We start from the raw sequence: 23,460 nt of genomic DNA on the forward strand, positions 1-23,460 counted from the left end.
AGTGTACCAAGTACACTTTATAAAGCTAAGCTTTCTCCAGCTTGACTGGGAACGTGGATCACCTGCAATCTTCCTAAAATTCAGATTTTGATCCTAATAGGTGTTATGGACTGAACGTTTGCATCTCCCAAAACTCATATGTTGAAATCTAACCCCCAGGCATTTGGAGGTGAGGCCTTTTAAGAGGTAATTAAGTCGTGAGGGTGGAGTGCTCATGGATGGGATTAGTGCTCTTATAAGAAGAGGCCAGAAAGCTAGCTCACTCTCTTCCCACCATGTGAGGACACAGCAAGGAGACCGCCCTCTGCAAACAAGGAAGAGGGCACGCACCCAGAACCTGACCAAGCTGGCACGCTGCTCTCTGACTGGTGGCCTCCAGAACTGTGAGAAATAAGCCACCCGTCTGTGCTAAATTGTTATAGCAGCCCGAACAGGCTAAGCCAGTAAGTCTGGGGAAGGAACTGAGATCCTATATTTCCAACAAGCACCCAGAGAGTGCTGACCCTGCTGATCCCAGGCCACACTCAGAGCAGCAAGGTCATAAAGCATAAATGAAAGCGTAAAGTATTAATAATAGCAGTACTACTACCTGCTGTCTTTTCAGTTCTACTAGGTACTGGGTACTCTTCTAGGTGGTCGATAAATGTTAAACTTATCAATGCTCACAAAAATCCTACAAGGTAGTGATTAATATCTCCAATTTACAAATGAACATTGAAAAAGCAGAATTGGCTTGGCTTTTAGTCACATTTTTTTCCCCCACAAAGTAAGATACACAGGCAGAATGGAAATGATAGTATCATTGTCTTTATTTTCATTATTAATATCAAACAGAAGAAATCAAGCTACAGGAGCCCGCACCACTGCCATGGCTTTGGCCAGTGAAGGTTTTCAGTGTCTGTTCTATTCACATGTCCTTTCTGTGGCCTCATTGTGAGTCAGAAAGTAATCTGGTCCAGGGATCAAAGCCTGAAAAGTTTTCCCATTTCCTTCCCCACATTCAAAACAAAACAGCTCTGGGCAAGGGACGCATTTCTGTCCCATGGTTATTTGATGAAGGCAAATAACTACTAAAACCTGATTTGGAATAAAAAAGCATTCTTAAAATAAATATTAACCACCTATGGTAAAAAAAAAAATACACACACATGGACACACACATACACGTACAGATACACATGACAGTTTCAGCTTCTGGCAGAGGAGCTGTGCTGTTGTCTCTGGTTGATAGTACCAATTCATTCCCACATGGGTGTTCTGTGAGTTAACTACTTCACATTTATGTGGTTCTTTTTTCGTAACGATTCCAAAATGTCTCATTAAAAATAAATCCAAGAAAAAAGTAAAAGCTAGGTTTCCTTTCAGAGGATCCTAGGGCCCCTTGTAGCTGGTGGGGAGGAGATTTTCTATTGCTCTGCACAGACCACCAAGGTGCCTTAGGTGTCTTCCTTATCATAAAAGACTTCACCAGCGAAATTTACCCCCTACTTGGCTAAACAGCCAAGATTTCAAGAGATTTCAAAAACCTGAGGGTTTAGGGCTCAATCTGGCCTGCTCAATTGGGCCTTTTTTCGTTGTGTTGTTTACTGTCTGTATAAGTCAGATGCCCGGCTTCACTTAAAAAAATCAGAAGACCTAGCGACACTGGACCCAGATTTCTGCATTAGCTTTAGCTACTTGGAGGGGTGGAATGGCCGTCCCTCTTGACTGTACCAGCAACTTTCACTCATGTCTACTACCTGCCTGGCCCTGTAGGCTTCTGAGTTTGGAATTCCTGATTTATAAGCAGGATATATAAACAGCCAACATTTGCTCATCATTATCCTGGGGAAAATCTGGCCAAGGATGTTGGAACACTGACAAACAGCTTCCTTTTAACAAAGCAAAAGCAGCTGGCTGACACAGAATTATTCACTGAGTTTGTGGAGACTGGGTGCGCCCTGATTTAAATGCTATATTGCTCAAATACACAAGCAACAAATCCCCTGTGTTCCTCCCTGTAGAGCAGCTGGTCATCAGTTGGTATACTCTTGGCTCATTTCCTGGGAGGCTCATTTAAAGTGCTGGAAGGGAGTTTAGAGGTGGCCCAGTAATTTCCCTGTCTAGTTTGCGGGTTAGCAGGAGGTGAACTTCCTGAGGGTCATAACGGTCCATAGAATGGATGTACAGTATACGGTAGAAAGAGATGACACCCAGAGAACTGAACTACTTTTATTTTTTTAAAAAAAGCAAATACCTTCTTGTACTCAATTTAGAGGGTGGAGAACATGAAGTCATCTGATCTTTTACTCATTCCATAAATATTTATTAAGCACCAACTTTGTGCCATGCACTGTGCTAAACTGGGGATGTGAATGATGAAGGAGAATGAGTCCCCTGGCCTGGAGAAGTTCAGTCTGGAGGTGGTTATCCAAATATTTATACCCTGATAGCGACCCGAGAGGTTGTTGGTGCCGTCTTACAGGTAGAGCAAAGCCCTGTCCATTAGGGTTCCCAAAGAGATCCCACAATACTCCCATCTGTTTGCTTTCAAACAGATATATTTTGCCTCAAGAAAGATTTTCCAGAGGTCCTACTGTTCTTCACCCCTAAGACCCCTCCACCAACATAAATACCCTGGGTAAGGGTGAAATCTCAAAATCCTCCAGGGCCTGGCAGCTAAAAGATGAGTGGGAGACGCCACTCAGCGACTGCCAGCCGTTGGTGGGCCGGAACACTGGTCCAGTGTTGCCAGAACCTCAGGGTTTGTGAGAGAAGCCAGAAATTGGGATTTTAAAAAAATGTGACATCTTCTTTTGTGAGAGTTAGGGTTCAAAAATATTTTTAAACCCAGTGTAGATCATCAAAAATGGCAGATTTCATCAAAAGGCAGATTTCAGTTAAGGGTCCCCAGATTGTGATCTCAGTTCCAGGAGACCCAATGCCCCACCCACTCACTGTATGTAACGCAAATCTTACCAAGAACTGGCAACCTGGAATTTGCCTTTTCCAGGAAGTCCCAATGGGCCTTTCATGTTTTTGAAGATCCAGCACATGGAGATATTGACTTCCTGCATCTCTCTCCCTCCCTCCCTCTCTCTCTCTCTCTCTCTCTCTCTCTCTCTCTCTCCCCCCCTCTCTCTTTCCCTCTCTCCTTCCCTCTCTCCCTCTCTCCCTCCGTCTCTCCCTCTCTCCCTCTCTCCCTCTCTCTCTCCCTCTCTCCCTCTCTCCCTCTCTCTCTCTCTCTCTCTCTCTCTCTCTCCCTCTCTCTCTCTCTCCCTCTCTCCCTCTGTCTCTCCCTCTCTCCCTCTCTCCCTCTGTCTCTCCCTCTCTCCCTCTCTCCCTCTGTCTCTCCCTCTCTCCCTCTCTCTCTCCCTCTCTCCCTCTCTCTCTCCCTCTCTCCCTCTCTCTCTCCCTCTCTCCCTCTCTCTCTCCCTCTCTCCCTCTCTCCCCCCTTCCCTCCCCCTCTCTCCCCCCCACTCTCTCTCTCTATTTCTCTTTCTTTGTTACTCTTGCTGTCTATCCAAAAATATTCTCATTATAAGTGTGAAACTTGAACACATTCGTCAATACAAGTTATTCTTTAAGAGTAACCTTTGGACGATATGTGTATCAAAATGTAATTGGGTTCTTCTGACACTCAAGCTTAACTGTCACATTCGCGTCATTCTGGCTTGGAATCAGATCCTTTCCTGGGCACTTTTACTTTTGGACTGGTCTTGAGCTAAAAGTCCCTGAGTGGCTTACCTTTCAATGCCTGCAAAGACTTCATTCTCTACCATTCACAGGTGCTCTATTTGCCCTACCTGGATTGTATAAACTAATTACATGAAAGATTTTGTTTTGATTTTCCATCTCCCTGTTCTCAGAGCTGCCTTCTTTTTATCCAAATTTGGCTGAAGAGAAACAAGGTAGAATTGAGAATATAAAGCCTCCCTGGCTTTGTTTTTATTCAGAGAAGATATTTTCATTCTTTAATTATTTTACTGCAGTTTCTCACCTCATTAGGACCTAAGTTATGCACAATAAGTAGAATTAATTTTAATTAGTAGCCCTGAATTGTGAACTTTCCTTAGCAAATCCCAGAAAAGCCCTCAGCTTTAATAATGCTTCAGATTCCCTGCCTTTCTAGAACAGTATTTGAAAAAACAAAAACAGAACTGATATATAAACCAGTTTCCCTAACACAATATAGTTATTTAAAACATTCTAATCACCTTGGGATGCTTTGACTAATGCTGGGTCTTTTTTTCCTAATCTCCTTCTAGTTGCCATCAAAAGAACCTGTTGAGTATCGCGGACACTGATTCTTCTCTAGAACTGCCTGTCCCTCGGGAACTTAAAAATGATGGTTTGATCATGACTTCAAGCTGAGGCCTTAGTAGTTAGTAATGCCTAAATGTGATCCAATTTTCTGAGAATGAGGAAAGTGACAATTTATGGAAACCAAGACAATAATAATAGCTGGCATTTTTAAATTGCTTGCTACATTCCAGCATTGTTCAAATCACTCTGCCTCTGTCTGTCAGCTCATTGAACTCCTATTATCACCCCATTCTTCTAGGTGGCATAGCTGAGGCATGGAGAAGCGGTGTGACTTGCCCAAGGTCACAGAAGTGGGAGCAGAGCACAGATTTGAATCCACACCCTCTGCCCAGAGCCTGAAGCCTTAACCACTTGACGGCCCCGCCTGCTGGGACTGAGGAAAACCGAAGCAGAGGTATGGTTGAAGCTGATGCCTTTTCCTTGTTTTTTTCCCTTAGTTTGCCTTGGGTAGCCTTAGTTATTCCGTTTGTCCCAAATTCTTCATTTGTAAATTCCAACAGTCTATTTCCCAGGATGTTGCGGCGACTCATTATTTAAATATATTCATAGTTCCTCGGAAGGCGACTCATTATTTAAATGTATTCATAGTTCCTTGGAAGAAAGGCTACATAAATATTACAGAACCATTTAAAAATAGATGAAATGTCTTCACCTGAGTATATGACGGTCACGTTTCTCATTCTGAATAAATGAATGGGTGCTGACTTTCTGAGTCCCGAGCACGCAGTTGCTCTGGGCCCCTCTGCGTCATCTCACAATAGGGGCTCACATCCGACTCTTCAGACTAGAACGAGGCCCCCTGAGGCCTCAGGAAACCACCTCCCAGGCAGTGGCTATGCCTCCGTGAGCCTTATTCTTCAAACCTTCCACTATGCTAAGTGCCAAAAGAGAAATATGACGAAGCAGCAGGAGAATGGATAAATTATGATGTACTCATACCGTGGAATACTACTCAGCAAGACAAAATGAACTAAATATTTGTACAACACGGGTGAACTTCCCAAGCATTTATGTTGAAAGAAGACAGACAAAAAGTAATACATGTTGTATCATTTTATTCATATAAAGTTTAAAAACAGGCAAAACCCAGGGTGATGGGTGGGGTGTGTATAGGCCAGGAAACTTAGTGTGGAGGGAATGTTTTACGTCTCGGTCTGGGTGTGGTTAACCATGGATGCAGACGTGTGTGACAATCGTAAGGCCATACGCTTGTGATGAATGAACTTCCTACATATTATACCTCAATAAAAAATAAAAGGAAAGGAAAAGTACGTTTGTAGAAGACTGTGCAGCTGCAAATGCATGGAGGGGATCCACAGCCAGAGCTGAAGGCTGGGACCAGCTTGCAGCGGGGCTTGGATGTCAGGCTAAGGGGTTCGCCCTTTAGGTAGTCAGCCCAGGGCCCTCATGGAGGAGCCAGGGGATCGGATGGGAGTGTTGAAATCTCACCCAGCATCATTTGGCAGAGAGGGAGGCCCAGAGCGGGGGCCAAGCAGAAAGCTGGGAGATGAGATAACTGTAAATAGTCCTCATCTGAGAAAACTAGAATTGTATTTCTACTCCCTTGATGAGTAGAAATCATCAAGCACATGTTGGGTGATACACATGTCCACCCATGAGGCTGGGGGAGCAGGCGGTAGCCATGTGGACCCACCGCACCACCCAGGCACGCGGACAGTGTTTAAACAGTCTGTCTGTGGCTGCACCACTGCAGGCCCAGAAAGCCTTGGGGCTCCCCAGGGCAGGCTTTCCCGGCTCCCCGCCCTGCTGGGCTTCTCCTACGTCCCCACTCCTCACTCCTGTCTGGTTGCAGGTTTCTTCTTCTCTTCACAGCATTTGCATGGAGGAGGAAGAAGCAGGCCCTGCTGGCCACACTGACCTAAATAAAATGCAAAGGTCACCGGGTCATCTCCATGGGGATTGTATATGATTTGCACATTCTCACTCAGGCATGCTGTCAAAATTTAAGACATTTTCCAAATTAAAATTAAATACTGCTGACTTAAAGATAAGCATTTTTGAATAACTGAATTGAACATAGATGATTTTTTAATGCAGGTCCTTTTTTTATATTTGTTTTGAGCTCTTTCTACTTATTCAATGAACATTTCTAACAAAAAGCTGAAGTTTATCTGTTTATGTGCTTTAAATATATATACATTGGGCATAGTGCTGTGTCAGTAATCTGGGCTCTTTTCTGACGTAAGCTTTTTCAGGTATGGTCATGTATTTTTCATCAGACACACTAAAGTAGCCACTTACAGGCCATTAAGTAAATAAGATATTTGGATTTAAAACAAATGCATTTCTGCAAATGTAATACTCTAATTTTAAAAATGAATTTGTGTGTATGTGTGTGTGCACGTGTGCGTGCTTGTGCATGTGTAATGTACAAGTACTGATTTACAAATGAACCTTCTGGTACTCTCAGAATGAAGTTGTGTGCATTTGTTTGTGTGATTACTCTTTCCTCTTTCATATGGCTACCTTAGTTTCCAGATAATATATTTTTATGAGTGAGAGAGAAAGAGGAAACCATAGTACCTCCTGAGTCAGGAGGAATGGCTCAAAAGCTCACCAGGCCAGTCGGGAGCAGAGACACTAATAGATCCAGGGCCTCAACTAGTGTTTTAGCAATTCCCACATTACTTCAGAGTCCAGTATCCTCTAATCTCACATTTATATCTCCCCAAGATTCATGTGAAAGCCCCTTTGGTCAGTTTTAAGTATGCACTGTGGTTCAAAAGCAACTCAGGCTTCCAAAGAAAACCACAATCCAAAGACGAAATCAGAATTTCTTCAGGATTTAAGTGGGCATTTATCTCAGTCTTACGATTCTTAGACACTCGTTTCCCAAATAATCTCGTCTGAAAGAACAGATCTGAAATGTTCCACCTCCTGCAAGAATGTACAGTACAATGATGCCCTGTTCCAGGACATTATATGCTTTAGTGAGTCTTTAACAGACTTTGGATACTTTGTTTTCCTACTGAGGTGTCAACTGAACTCATAATTGCGTTTAGGGTCACCGTGGCTTCCTTCTGACTGATCTAGTACATACTTAAAGACTTCCTGATGTCCAGACCTGAGAACATCATCACCCATGGGGTCATCGTGAAAGTAGTTGTCTTTAAAATCTGCAAACAGTTCTCAGAATGGCTAATGTGATGTTTGCGCACACACACCCCTCCCCCAACTCAAACTATTAATTTGGTTGTGCTGGAACTCTTTGGACTCATCTATACAGCCATTTATTCTGGAACAAGTTCATTTCTTGCCATGAGAATTGGAGCTATTTTGTATTATAGCTTTTGGACCTGATTGCTGCCAACTGGGATAATTGTATCCATGAAAGGTTTTCTCTTCTCTCTCTCATGTTTGAAGTTTTCCGTTGTTGTCATTGTTGATTCCTGAAGATATGGCAAGGTTTCTTTTTCTTTATATCATCCCAGCTAAACTGTTTGGTGTTTCACAAATAAATAATACATAGCACATAGTCATTCATTCAGGAAAAGAAAGTTAAGTCCCACTGAATTTCCTGGAGCCAAAGAACACCCCTTTATCTTTTCTCTCAGGGGGTGTTTAGGATATAAAATTAGAGCAAACCGGAGGACATGTTAGCATGCATCAATGTGCTTTGGCTGCCAAGTACAAGAGGTGAAATGAGTCTCTGATAAATATCTTAGAGGGTACACACTCGTACTGGACAACCCAAAAACGACTGCCCTGTACTGGGAAGAACACAGTGCTCCCTTCAGTAATTTAGAGGCTTCTGTCTTTGCTTGTGGCAGCCCGTACACACTGGGTAGCTCAGTTGGCTGGAGCATTAAGTACCCACTGCTCCACAGGAGAGAATAGGCCCAGAGTTCTCCAGGGGCTCTGAGATGGGAATGCCTGGCACGGACCCAAGGGGAGGGAGTGCAGAGATGGGCCCTGACCAAGGTGGGCTGGATGCCACCGGGAGCCATCTGGCCGGTAGGGCCTTTCTGAAGTTGAGGGACACCAGGCCTACTTCCATTTATTTTCAGGGTCCTGGTGTATTATAAAATAAATGCTGAAAAAGGTATTGAAATTGTGGCATATTTTAAATATTTGCAACAATTACAGCTACAAATTGAACATCTTTTTTTCCCATTGCTGTATTTCTGGGGTTGTTTTACCTCATTGGAGCTTATAGCCAAAGTCTACATTTGAGGCCCTCAGGGAATGGTAGGCTCTGGCCTTCCTGGGACACCACTGCCCATAGTTCATGCCCAACTCGGACCAGACAGCCTGACAGGCAAGGCCCACACTGTCCTTAGAGCTTCTTTCTTACCCTATCCTCTGTGCTGTCTGTGCCCCCGAGTAAGTATATGTCAAATACGTGAACTGAATGTTCTTTAAACATAAGCAAGAACTTTTTAATCTCATTCCTCTTCTGAAATGACTCCTGATTTGGCTCCCGACTAACTGTGCATCTTACCCACCTTTGACGTTCTAGACAAGCTCCATATTTTCTTTTTTTTTGATATGGACCATTTTTAAAGTCTTTATTGAATTTGTTACAATATTGCTTCTGTTTTATGTTTTTTTGGTTTTTTTGGCCACGAGGCATGTGGGATGTTAGCTCCCTGACCAGGGATCGAACCCCACACCCCCGGCATTGCAAGGTGAAGTCTTAACCACTGGACCGCCAGGGAAGTCCCAAGCTCCATGTTTTTTTATGAAGTCTACCCGTCGCAGTCACTGTACCGTATTTCCTGGATATGCTCAGAAGTCCTCCCGCGCTTTTACCGACAGAAGCATTTACAACAGTGTGACACTCCCACACCTCCATCCCCAACTCCCACCCCGGCCTGGAGAATTCAAGCTCTTTTCAGTCAGGAAACATGTCTTATTCTTCTTTTGTATCTATAGCGTAAGGCCTAAAATTTCATGGGCTACCTTGACATCTTCGAGCCCCACGGGGCCCCAGAAGCCTAACCATAAGTTCTCCTGCTTTTGCCAGATGTCCCCCACCCAGTGGGTAAGGCACCCCACTTGGGTAGTTCCCCTATTAACCCCACCAGCTTCATTCCCCCGGTCCTCAACCTGATGGATATTAGTTCCCTGTCAGCCATGAAGTTGTTCAAACTAGCCAATCACATCCTCCCGCCGGAACCAGGGGTCACCCTACCCTCTGGTTAATAGAAAGCCTACCTCCTCCCGCCCCTGCTTATTTACTCAACTCCCAAGAGCAACCCCCACGCGGCCCTACGTGGTGTGTGATGTCTTCCCACAGGCTGTGAGTATATGTGGCTAATAACCTGCTGTCCATCTCATCTGTCCAGGGCCAGGTGTGGTATGTTTGGCCATCTTGTACTACTTCGTGTGAGGAATCCCTCCTTCAATGACGGGGTGAATAGGAGGTGATCAGAGCAGTATCCTAGACAGAGCTGGCACTCAACAACTTTGTGTTGATTCCATGATCTTCCTTCTGTGAAGTTCCTAGCTCCAGTTAGGAGACTGGAAATTAAATAAATGTTCACTGTAGATGACGACAGATATATTCTCCTACAAAGAATCCACATCCATTAGAATCATACAGCAATGGCTTCCATTCACTTAATTATATTTCAAACAATCTTTTCTCTACTACTCACCATGTCGTTGACCAACAAAAGTAAAGTTGCCTTAGGGCGAATCTGTACTTAATTTCTATACTACTGATCTGGCATCTACATTGTAATTCCTAATTGCTAATAGAAATAAACTATAACATTGTCCACTTATGAAAACAAGATGCTAAGTATCATTTGATATGATCAAGAGACTAAAATAACTGAAAGCATATGAGAACTCAGGCTTTTCCCACAAAAGAATTTACTTAATCTGCGCCATCGCTTTCATTTATCTCACTTCTTTGTAAGCAAAAATGGCAACACTAAAGGCACTGAAAATCAAATAGCATCTTCCTCCAGGAATACTACTGCAGTTAGCATTAAGCTTATTAGTGCTTCAGAGAGAGTTTCATTGGTTACTCTTCTATTTTATCACTGGGTTTCCGAAGGTCCAAGAAAAAAAAAAGCCACATGTTTTTACTTCTGAGGGCTCCTGCTTATCCTAAAGCAGCAGGTAAAATAATGCACAGCAGCCAGCAGCTCTCCCATGCAGTTTCCAACTCACACTCATGCTCACATGGGTCACCTCCTCCCAGCGCCCTGCCACTCCTCTCCTAGGGCTAGTGCTGGTGACTCAGGGACAGAGGTTCTGAGAGGGAGCAGGAAGGCTGACGAAACCTCAGATCCACGCTGGTACCACTCCTCCACCACACTGGGCATGTCATGACTCGCTTTCTAGCCTCAGCTTGCCAAGAGGAAAACTCCAGGAGGCAAAAGCTATGGGAAAATGGTCATTAAATAATTCCAGAAAGCTTCAAACCATAAGCCAAGTACAGGGCCCTTCTCTAATGCCTGTCCCGGTCAGGTGCCTAAAAGTCTGCGCTCCCAGCCTCTTCACTGCTCCTTCTCCAGAAGGGATGGCCTGCGTGAAACACTCAGTATACTGTGATGCGTATGTGCTGATCACGTGATAATTATAAGGCTATTGCCAGAGGCAAGGGTATGCGCTCAGGGTGGAGAAGCAGACAAGGAAAAGAGATTGCCCAACAACCCCAATGGCTTGCTACTGGTGTCTAACACTTCACTGGCATGTGGAAGAGGGAGCCAACCGGGCCAGGCGTGCATGTACTCGTTAGTTCTGCAGGCTCCACACGTGGATGTCTTAGCTGTGCACCACGCATGCGTCAGTTCCAGAGCGTGGCTCTCCATGCTTATGCAGCTCCTGGCCTCTGCCTCCAAAGGAGGATGGACTTTGCTTCCCACAGCAACTGGAAAAGGCGGAAGTACAAAATAAAAGACATTTTCCCTCCTTTGCAGAGAGGGAAGGCAGGGTGCCAAGCCCCTAAGAAAAAGCAAAAATGATTCCTCTTGAAATAAGAATTCTGTGTCAAACGGAGAGAGCTCTTGGGAAAGCATCTGGTTTGCAGTTTTTTGTACCCAGAGTTTATCTGCTTTGCTGCTTATTGCTGCCAGCTTAATCAGCCAAAAAAAAAGTCCCCACATGTGACCTGTAGATATGGAGACCTTTCTCAGTAGTCAATATACAAACTTTCCAGATTTATTTAAATTTTTTCAGAAAAAAATCAAAAGAGAAAAATTGTTTTTCCATAATCCAAGTATCCAATACTAATACTGATACACTAATATGTATATTCCAGTAATTACATGGGTACATATATGTATGTTTTAAAAGCAGAACATACCATCTTTGTAATTTTTTTAAAATTTGCATCATGCTTATATTTCCATGATAAGAAATACCTATATCTACTTCATAATTTTTAAGGCTGCAAGTGGATGGATATGCCAGTCAATTCTCTATTATTAGATAGTGTGGAAATGTTCCATTTTTCTGGATCATAAAATCAAGATGCCCTCTCTGTATAATTGGGTTCTCAAGCTGGCAGGTCAGACCGGCTTTTTGGAGCCTCCACATTCCTGCTAAATCTCACCTCCACCCTTTTCTAAATGCTACTCTGATTCCTTCTAACAATTTTCATCATAATCCATACAGATATTACACAGAAATTCGATATTCCTTTCACTGTGGTAAGAAAACACACCTAGGAGTCAGGGAGCATGGATCCTAGTCTGACATCTGGCATTGTGTAAAGAAAGTTCAGCGCAACCATTATGGACTGAATTATTCACCCCCCTGCGCCTGTTCACATGTTGAAGCCCTAACCCCCAGTACCTGCAACTGTATTTGGATATAGGGACATTAAAGAGGTGATTATGTTAAAATGAGGCTTTGCGGGTGGGTGCCTCTCTGTGGACACACAGAGAGACCCCAGAGGAGTTTGAGCAGAGGAAAGGCCACATGAGGCCACAGCAACAATCTGGTTGTCTGCAAGCCAAGGAGAGAGGCTTCAAAAGAAACCAAACTTGCCCACACCTTGATTTTGGACTTCCAGCCTCCAGAACTGTGATAAGTTTCTGTTGTTTGAGCCACCGAGTCCGTGGTGTTCTATTATGGCAGCCCTAGCAAAGGAATGCAGCAAACGCTGAGTAAATGATTTGAATCCATGAGCCTCAGTGTCCTTCCAATAAACTAGGGGGTGAGATTCCGAGATCTGCATGATTCCTAAACCTAAATCTGTCATTTATTTTAAATGAGATTGGTATTGAAGAGAACACTGAGCTTCACTAGCACACACCCCTGGAAGTCCAGAGGACAGTCAGAGACTTCAGGGCTGTTGATTTAGTGGAGTCACCATGTTTTCAAGGGCCCACATCTTTTTCTGTTTCTTTGTTCCGCACACCACAAGTGTGGGCTTTGTCTTAAGCCTAGGTCTCTTTATGGTTCCCAGATAGATGGCTGTCCACAGCAATAGGGCAAAATCCTTCCTTATTCACAACCAGAAGTGGGGAGAGAAGGCCAGTACCCTTCTACTCATATTTCATTGGCCCAAAGGGCTTAGACCTCTCCATTCCCAACTTAATCACTCACTCAGAAGTACAGGTCCTGTGAAGGGCTTGGATTGATCATCTGGCTGGAAAGGGTGTGGAGAGTTTACTGTAATGTCCTCTAAAGCTTGGAGTAAATCATTTCATTGCTGGTTGGCTATGATTTCTGTGTAATCAGTATGCATACTCAGGAAAGTGACACCATAATCTGCAAATATATTTCAAGCATAATAACATTTTTGTGAATACTAAATTTAACAATTAATGTATGAACATAACTATATAGTTCAGAGACACTTAACTAAATATTTAATGAGTTTTGATATCACTGTTTTCTTTGTGCATTTAGAAGCCAATACATTTTTTTCAGGTTTAAAATATTCAGACCCCTGAAAAGCTCTTAGACTCCAGGCATCGTGCACAACGAATAAAAAGGCCCCAGAGGCAAGACTAGAATGTGAAGGTAATTAAGAAAATCAAAAATGTGATAAATGATTGCATTCTTTGCCTGAAGGAAAACTGTTTATGGGCGAAACAAAATCCCTCAGGAAGGGGGAAGCAAAAATAGAAAAAAATTTCAGTGTGTATCCAGGGAAATAAATTTTGACCACTAAAATCAAAGATGTGGGCAGGCACTACTAGAATCCCCTTTTCTTTACTAATATGTCCTGCAGCAATGTGTCCAGCAAAAAAAATAAATAAATCAAAACCAAAGCCAACAACAAGGGCAGCAACAACAGGAAAAACCAAAAGAACTGTAATTCCTCTCTCTCTTGCAAACTGGGATCTTTGTTTGACATAATACAGGCCAATGAGAAACAAGTGAAAGTCCACTGAAGATTTCTGGAAAAGTCTGCTTTCCTATTATAGATGTCTCCCTTCCTCTTTTTTACTTTTCTTTTTCTTCTCCCTACCTGGAATGCAGATTTATGGCTGGAGGTGGAGCAGCCATCTTGTGACTATAAAGTGACCATGAATAGAAAAGCCCCATGCCAAGGTTATGGTAAAATAAAAAGGCAGAAAGCACCTGAAGGTTGATGGTATCACGGAGCTGCTGCACAAGTCCTGAACTGCTCACCTCTGGACACAAGAGAAAGAGAAACACCTACTTGATAGAGGTATCTAACTGGTTTCTATTGCATGCAGCTGAATAGGATCCCTATTTAATGCAGAAAGCCTCATTGATATGGCAGCATTTTAGTTGGGCCTAAGGATGAATAGGATTTAAACATGAATTAAGATGGAGAAAGGCACTGCAGCCTGAGGAAACAGCAGCAAAAAAGTGCCCAACTAATAGCATTTTATCTTATGGGAATGAAGAAGAGGGTCTACATCGTTTATTCCTGTGCAAACACGAGGGAGAAAATGACGTTCAAAGGTTAGATTGAGAACAGATTTTAAAACGGCTCTTCCCAATAGACATATAATGCAAGCTATATATATAACTTAACATTTTCTGGTAACCACATTGAAAAAGTAAAAAGAAATAGGTGAAATTAATTTTAATAATACATTTTATTTAACCTACATATACAGCATGACATTTCAACGTGTATCAATATAAAAAATTATTAATGATATATTTTATATTCTTCTCTTCATTTGAAGTCTTCAAAATGTGGTGTTCTGAAGACCTCATTTGAGGCCTTCAGAACCTCTCAGTTAATTCTGGCCACAGTTCAAGTGCTCACTAGCCACGTGTGACTAGTGGCTACCATAATGGACAGTGAGGTCTTAGAGAGTCTTGAATCTCATATTTAAAAATTTGAACTCTGGGAATACCCCAGTGGTCCAGTGGTTAGGACTCTGCACTCTCACTGCCAAGGGCCCGGGTTCGATCCCTGGTCAGGGACCTAAGATCCCACAAGCCTCGCGGTGTGGCCAAAAAATAAAATAAAAGTTTGAACTCTAACTACAGAAGTATAAATAGCCATAATTTAATTTCTAAGAAAACATCTAATATAGCCCAAACATTATTGTATTTTATTTCTTTTTTTTAAATAAATTTATTTATTTTTTATTTATTGTTGGCCGCATTGGGTCTTCATTGATGCACACGGGCTTTTTCTAGTTGCAACTTCTCATTGCGGTGGCTTCTCTTGTTGTGGAGCACGGGCTCTATAGGTGCGTGGGCTTCAGTAGTTGTGGCTCGCGGGCTCTAGAGCACAGGCTCAGTAGTTGTGGTGCACGGGCTTAGCTGCTCCGCAGCATGTGGGATCTTCCCAGACCAGAGATCGAACCCGTGTCCCCTGCATTAGCAGGCAGATTCTTAGCCACTGCATCACCAGGGAAGTCCCTATATTTTATTTCAAAATATTATGGTTTATGGTTTTTGGAGGCAAAACCTACAAACAGTAAATTTTCAAGCTTCTGTGGAACAGTAACACCAGTGGTCTGGAACCCAAGGTCAGGGATGTCTGCTGAGTCCCCTTAGCATTACAATGCTTCTTTCACAAGAACATTTTTTTGGGGTACTTTAAAGAAAAAAACAGAAGCCAATAAGAAAGAAAATAAAGTCAGTTACCCCAGATAACTATGGTCAACATGTTAGCAAATTGACTTCTTGAACTTTTTTATGTATGAATACTTTTACACAGTTGAGATTATACTTTTTATACTATTCTATATTCTTAACATTATTTCATAAGCACTTTTTCTGTTAAAAATTCTTCAAAAACATCATTCTCAATGGCTACCTTATACTATTTCTTCATATGAATAAACTATAATTATTTTGAACATTACCTTAAATTAGACACTTAGGTTGTTCCAAACTTTTTGCTGCTGTAAATAATTTGTGCCAATCATCTTTATACACAAAACTATTCTCACACCTCAGTTTATTTCCTTAGGACAGATTCTTAGAGGTAAAATTACTGTAATAAAAATCATGAACTCTTCTTCATCTCTTGATATCGATCTTCCAGACTACTTCCCAGGAAGATATGAAGCAATTTACACTCTCACTGAAATTGTGTGAGCATATATATTCCTCCACACTGTTACCCATATTCTGTATTAACCTTAAAAAAAGGCAGTGGAGGAAGAGAATAAATGTGGGAAATCATATGTCAATGTGCTTTAATTTCAATTAGTTGATTACTAGTTAGAATGAACACTTTTTTCCTTTGTTATTTAGCAAGTAGTGTTTCTCATCAATTTTACGTACTGTTTATCTATTAACAATATGCATACTTTGTCACGCTTTTTTTTTTTAACATCTTTATTGGAGTATAATTGCTTTACAACGGTGTGTTACTTTCTGCTTTATAACAAAGTCTTTGTCATGCTTTTTAGAAAACATTTTCCAGTTTGATTACCTTCTAAATTTCTCTTTTTTTTTTTAAAGTCAGGTTTATTGTGATATATTTTACATGTAGTAAAATTCACCCTTTTAGTATAAATTTCTATGGATTTTTACAAACACATACAGTTGGGTAACCAGCATCACATTCAATTTATAGAATATTTCCATCACCTCCAAAAAACTTCCCCATGTCTTTCTGTAGTCAACCCTTCTCCTCTCTTCTGCTGCCTGTAGCCCCTGGCAACTACCCATCTCTTTTCTGTCCCTATAGTTTTGCCTTTTCCAGAATGTCATATAAAGAAATCATATAGAATATAGCCTTTTAAGTCTGGCTTCTTTCGATTAGTATAAGGCATTTGAGACATTCATCCATGTTATTGTATATGTCAATACCTTGTTCCTTTTTATTGCTGGGTAATATGTATGGAATCCCATATTTTGTTTATCCAAATACCAGTTGAAGGACATTTGGGTTATTTTCAGTTTTTGTCAACAATGAATATAGCCACTATAAACACTCACATACAAGTGTTTGAACGTAAATTTTCATTTCTCTCAGGTAAATACCTCAAAGTGGTATCACTGGGCTATAAGGTGAGTGAATATTTAACTTTATAAGAAAACCACCAAACTATTTTCCAGAATGGATCTACCATTTTATATTCCGACCAAAACTTCATGAAAATTTCCTTTGCTCCACATCTTCGCTGGTCCTCAGTATTGCCAGTTTTGTTTTGGGTTTTTTTTTGGGCTATGCCCCGAGGCTTGCAGAATCTTAGTTCCCCAATCAGGGATCGAACCCAGGTCCTCGCAGTGAGAACGCGGAATCCTAACCACTGGACTTCCAGGGAATTCCCTGTTTTGGGGTTATGTTTTTCAGCCATTGTAATAGATGTGTAGTGGTATTTCATTGTGATTATAATTTGCATTTCCCTGAGAAATGCAAAAACAAATAAATAATGCTTAATGCAATAAATATCCTAAAGAAGTTAAGTTTATGAATTCAAATGTAGTGAACTTTTCATTTGCTATTTTTCCACTGTTTTTAGATTAGAAATTTCTTTCCCAATGAAAAATCAGAAGAAAATTCAGCTATATTTTTAGTTTTTATAAAAAAATTACTTTCTCTAAATTATCCACATTTTAATCCATATTTAGTTAGTTGTATGATGGTGACAAGTATCTATATTCATTTTTTAAAAAAAAGGCTAGTCAGCTTTCTCTATAACGTTTATTGACTAATCCATTCATCCTATTTATTTGTGAAGCCTCCTTTATTAAATAATAGGGTCTATACCTCAGAAATCAAATGTATTCCATTTTTCTATCTGTCCCTCCATTCAACAATTGCTTATTAAGTACTTACTCTGTTCTAGGCTCCATGGTAGGTTCTGGGAATACAATAGTGAACTAAAAAGTAAAGCCCCCTGATTTCTTGGTGCTTACATTCTAGCCAGGGGAGATAGGTAATAATTAAAGACATGAATAATTGTATAATATTTTGGGTGGTAATAAACGCTAAGAAGGAAAGTAAAGCAGGGTAAAGGGCATAAAATGACAAGCAAGTGTCATTTGGGGCTATTTGGTCAGATCACTGTCTCTGAGAAAGAGCTACTTCTGACCAGCATGTATCAAGGTTGTGCAATGTATCAATGCTCTTCTAGAGGAGGAGCCTTCCAGGCAGAGCCACCCCCAAATGCAAAGACTGTGTCTGGAATGAGCTTGACATGTTGGGGAAGAAGCAGGGGGGCCACTGTGGATGAAGCTAAGTGATGGGGATGGAGCATGTAGATGAGGTGAGGAGGGCACGTAGAGGCACAAATCACAAAGATCCTTGTAGACGATGTATGTTCTAAAACAGATCAAAGTTATTGGAAGATTTTGAGCAGAAGGATGATGTGACCTGACTGACATTTAAACAATAACGTTCTGGTTACTTTGTAAACAATAGTTTCATACATTTAATTTAAATAAAAATCTATTGGAAGAAAAATTAGTAAGTAACAGCAGAGTCATACTTGAATATAGCCCCAAACGATAAAGGTCATATTTTAATGCCCACCATGTGGGAAACACTGCTTAACTGATTATTGCTGGTATCCAGGCAACAATTCCTACAAGATTCTCTCACGACAAGCCATTTTCCTGAACTTTCCTGTTAATTCTCAGAGTTCTCCCACTGATTCTTCAACAGGGATTTCTCTCCTCCCTGGTATTCAAGCCCAGTTACAGAGCTTCATGGTTTTCAAAGTTATCGTACATCTATGATTACAGCAGAGCTCGGAGGAACTCACCTCGGAAAGGTCTGGAACTCTGAAGCCAACCAGAGCTATCCGAGCCTCCATCAGTGATCCAACTGTGTGCTGAGAACAAAGTACCAGAGACAGAAGGACAAATAAGCACAGATAAACTGTCTCAAAGGCACGCCCAGGCACAACCTCCTCCATCACTGCGCCTGTTCTTCTGGATTGGCATTATCAGTGAGCAGTTTGGAGAGCTGTGGTGTGATTCCAGATATGCCTAGAGAATCTCCATGAACTGTCTTGTGATCCAAAAAACAGAGTTTGAAAGATGCTTTCCTACCCAACTGAATAAACTGGGCAAAACTACCTATTTATTTTGGAAAAAGTAATATATACACATGATAAAAAAAATTCAAATAATATGAGAGTATACAGTGAAAAGTTTCAAGTGGGAAGTATGTACACGTGGCTATGAATGAGTTAGCATAGGCATGGAATGTTTCTGGAAAGATGCCCAAGAAATTATTTGCAGTGGTTGCCTCTGCAGAGGGGAACTACAGGGGTCCAAAGTGAGGAAAATTAGAAGACCTTACTTTTCATAGACTCTGGTACTTTCTAAACTTTTATTGGATTTTTTTTACTATGTGTATATATTAATTTTCAATTAAACAAATTAACTCAAAATGATACAAATATGGCATTTGTTTCTATCACTCACGTGAGGGATCCTGGAAGTTCACAGTGCAGAGGCATTCAGCCAGGTACCTCAATTCTAGCCAGAGAGAAAGACAGTCCACCTGAATCTCAGCTTCCTAGCTGCTGCTGAGCCAGGAGGCCCTGAGCTCCCTCCTGGAAACAGAACTCTAGCCTTGCCTGAGATACGACTGGAAAGTTCAGTTTGAATCCCATCCATGAAACCCACTGTGGGACACACAGCAAATTACTTAACTGCTCTGAGCCTCACTTCCTTCATTTGTGAAATGGGGGAAATAATACCTGCTGGTGTTTTTTTTCCTTTTCAAATTGAAGTAGAGTTGATTTACAATGTTGTGTTAGTTTCAGGTGTATAGCACAGTGATTCAGATATATATATATATAGATATATATATATATATATGTATGTATATATATTCTTTGTCAGATTCTTTTCCCTTATAGTTCATCACAAAATATTGAGTAGCGTTCCTTGTGCTATACAGTAGGTCCTTGTTGGTTATCTCTTTTATATACAGTAGTGTGTATTTGTCAGTCCCAAACTCCTAATTTATCTCTCCCATCCTTCCCCTTTGGTAACCATAAATTTGTTTTTCTATGTCTGTGGGTCTATTTCTGTTTTGTAAATAAGTTCATTTGTATCTTTTTTGTAGATTCCACATATCAGCAATATGTGTGTCTTTGTCTGACTTACTTCACTTCGTATGATGAGCTCTAGGTCCATCCATGTTGCTGCAAATGGCATTATTCCATTCTTTTTTTATGGCTGAGTAATATTCCATTGTATATATATACCACATCTTCTTTATCTGTTCTTCCTTTGATGGACATTTACTGCTGGTGAATTTTTAATGATAGAGAGGGCTTTTTTGTGTGCAAAGGAACACTCCCAATTACTTGGATTTTAATTAATATTCACTCTGTTGAAAGTTTTCATTTTTAAGCCATTAAATACTGTTTTCAAATAGTACTTTTATATTTTTATGCTGCTATATATTAGATAATATATATATGTTTTTAAGAAATTTATTTATTTATTTCTGGCTGCGTTGGGTCTGCATGCGGGCTTTCTCTAGTTGCAGCAAGCGGGGGCTACTCTTTGTTGCGGTGCACGGGCTTCTCATTGCAGTGGCTTCTCGTTGTGGAGCACGGGCTCTAGGGGCGTGGGCTTCAGTAGTCATGGCACACGGGTTCAGTAGTTGTGACACATGGGCTTAGTTGCTCCGCGGCATGTGGGATCTTCCTGGACCAGGGCTCGAACCCGTGGCCACTGCATTGACAGGCAGATTCCACTGTGCCACCAGGGAAGTTCCAGAACATATCTTTTTAAAAATCAAAAAAACTCATTCTTTGATTAACGTTTAGTTCATTCATAAATTTAATAAATGAGAATTTCTTAAATGGTCAATACCTCCTACATAGTTAATGAGATTCCTTTAGACATTTCAAATATGAATTTACTACATTTTACTCTCTCAAACACTTAACAGTACAGATTTATAAATCTCACAAACAAAATCTTTCTTAGAGTTTAAACAATTCTTTATCTAATAGATCAGACTTAAACATTTAATCATCACATTCTCCTAAGCTTATCAAATATCTTTTAAAAAATCATGTATAGAAAACGGCCCAAGGATTTTTTTTTAAAACTTGCTACTAAACAATTTACACAAAAATATCACTAACTCAAAGATTTTAAATATTCTAAATACTTTCCTGGGGTTTTACTCACTACCACTGTAGGTCAGCTGAGATGACTCAGTTGAAAAGGAATCAGAATTTGAACCCACGTACTGGGTTGTTATTGTATCCCATTTTGTTTCATAATTTTAGATGTCTGTTGACTCCCATCCTGTGGCATTTTGTTGACTATATGATGATTAGATATGTTAATTTATATACAGATTCTTACCGAATATTCAGAACACTGGGAGTATTCAGTTATTCATCACAATTTACAGTTAGAAAGGAAGTGGAAGAAGATTGTGAATAGCCTCCCAATATTGTCCTCCCATTCCTTATAACAAAACCTAATTTTTCTCTGGCCACCCTACAGGCAGCTAATAGATGACATTTGTCAGCTTCCCTTGCAACTGGGTGTGGCCATGTGACTAAGTTCTGACCAATCAGATGGAAGCAGAAAAAAGTTGCAACTGTAGAATGTATAGGAAGCCTCCTTAAAAGGAAGGGGTACACCCTTCAGTTTCCCTGTCACCTTCCTGCTGCTTCAAATGAGGAGCTCCAGCAACCATCAAGTGCCACAGCCCAAGGATGACAGACACAAAGAGTTCTGTTCCCTGGTGACCACAGAGCACTATGCTACTCCTGGACTGACTTCCTAAAGATTTCTTTTAAATTGAAAAAAAATAAGGTTCTATCTTGTTTAAACTGTTATTTTTCAGGACGCTGCTACCCATAGCCGGACTTAATCCAACTGCCCCACCTTCCTCAATAACAGAACCCTGCGTTATGAGCTAGAAAACCAAGAATGTTACATATATTAGATACAAGGACCCAGTGTTAATAAAATACATATTTTTCATTGTTGCCACATTAGGGTCATAGGTTTTTAAATTTTTCTTTCATAATATCTTACAGATGCTAATTCATCTTTCATAAGATTAAATTGTTAATTTAAAAATATTTAAAACGTCTCCAGAAGAAAATAAGTAGCCTGAATCAGTGCTGCCCTATGCCAGGGTCTGTGTGAGATGTGGGCCCCTCTGGGGTGCGTGAAGCAAGCCCTGGGCTCTCAGCCGAGTTAATTGGAGCCTTGGGGGTGCTAGCTTGTCCCTCCTCACCTACGGGCCCTCCTATAGCCTTTGGCTCAACCTCTCCCACACCTCACACTGCCAGATTGGCTCTCCTCATCCATTGTTCCCAAAGAAGCTTGGCGGAAATATAACAAGAGGTTGGAGCTTTTCTTTCATTTAGCACTTCAAATATTTGAATTTGTATGGGATGACTCAATTCCAGGAAACTTCAGACATCCTGTGACACTTGTTCAGTGCAGTGTTAAAAAAAGACCTACTCCAGGGTCTTACGGAAAGATGTGAGCAAGCCAGCTTGTGGGAGGCAAGGACAAAATGTAACTTCAGAAGAGCGTCTCTTTCATTGCCTTGTGGTTTGCAACGCTGGGCTTCCCTGCCCCACTCCCACAGTGTTCTCCTGAACCCAACCCTGTGTGCTTGGCTCCAGAAAAGCCTGGCTACTGACTTTCCCATAGCAACTGGCTTGCACGCTCTTCCAAATGCTATTTATGAACGTGTGTGTTTAATCATAAACTCTTTCAAATCCTTCGCGGGAAATATTTACTAAATGCTCATTAAAGCCTTGATACAAACACTATCTCCTTTACTTCTCTTATCTATCCTTCAAAGTAGGCTTCGTGAGACCCATTTTACAGAGGAGAAAACTGAAGCTCAGAGGTTAAGAAACTTGCTCAGGGTCTCAAAGTAAGTACTTACTGGAGTTTGCATTAATCTCAAATTCAGGCAGTTTTTCCTACTGCCTGGCTCAGCCACGCCAGAAAGGAACTGAATTTTTTTTTTTTTTTTTTTTGGCTGCGTTGGGTCTTCGTTGCTGCACGTGGGTTTTCTCTAGTTGAGCGAGCGGGGGATACTCTTAGTTGTGGTGCGCAGACTTCTCATTGCTGTGGCTTCTCTTGTTGCGGAGCACGGGTTCTGGGCGTGCGGGCTTAGTAGTTGTGGCTCAAGGGCTCTAGAGCACAGGCTCAGTAGCTGTGGCGCACGGGCTTAGTAGCTCTGTGGCATGTGGGATCTTCCCAGACAAGGGCTCGAACCCGTGTCCCCGGCATTGGCAGGTGGATTCTTAACCACTGCGCCACCGGGGAAGCCCCAGGAACTGAAATTTAATGTCATTTGTTACCAACAAAATAGAAAAATCACAGGCTTTGGAATAAGACACACCTGGGTTTAATTCCAGTTGGTTGTTTCTGAGCTGTATGACCGTGGGCAACGTATTTAAACTTGGTTCTTTCATCTGTAAAATGGAATAATAACAGTACCTACCTAGTGGGACTGTCAAGAGAATGTAAAAAAGAGCTTGCACATGCGAGATACTGGATGAATAGTAAGCAATGATGGCTTTTTTGTTGTTGTTGTTGCTTTTTTTAAAAAATTGAAGTAGAGTTGATTTACAACGTTGTGTTAATTTCTGCTATGTAGCAAAGTGATTCAGTTTTATATATGTGTATATATATATATGCATTCTTTTTCATATTCTTTTCCATTATGGTTTATCACAGGATATTGAATATAGTTCCCTGTGCTATACAGTAGGATCTTGTTGTTTATCCAATGATAGCTTTTTAAAATTAATTTATTCTTCAAGATGATGACTGAGTGCCTAGACTATATCAGGCCTAGGAGTTTCAATTGCT

General features: G+C 41.1%; 2 long non-coding RNA genes across 2 annotated transcripts in view; one reads left to right on the forward strand and one right to left on the reverse strand.

The window, feature by feature from the left end:
* Positions 1–281: 281 nt before the first annotated feature.
* The window catches only part of LOC117197487 (uncharacterized), a 65,024-nt gene continuing 41,845 nt past the window's right edge, over positions 282–23,460 (forward strand). Inside the window, exons 1-2 of the long non-coding RNA XR_007477407.1 lie at positions 282–383; positions 4,544–4,699. This is a non-coding gene — a long non-coding RNA (uncharacterized LOC117197487). The remainder of the gene's footprint in view (positions 384–4,543; positions 4,700–23,460) is intronic.
* On the reverse strand, positions 5,344–13,603 carry LOC125964427 (uncharacterized). The gene is made up of 2 exons (XR_007477406.1): positions 12,835–13,603; positions 5,344–11,392 (listed from the first exon to the last, which is right to left on the reverse strand). It is a non-coding gene; the product is annotated as an uncharacterized LOC125964427 (long non-coding RNA).

The sequence above is a fragment of the Orcinus orca genome, chromosome 5, assembly GCF_937001465.1.
Source record: "Orcinus orca chromosome 5, mOrcOrc1.1, whole genome shotgun sequence".
Lineage (NCBI taxonomy): Eukaryota > Metazoa > Chordata > Mammalia > Artiodactyla > Delphinidae > Orcinus > Orcinus orca.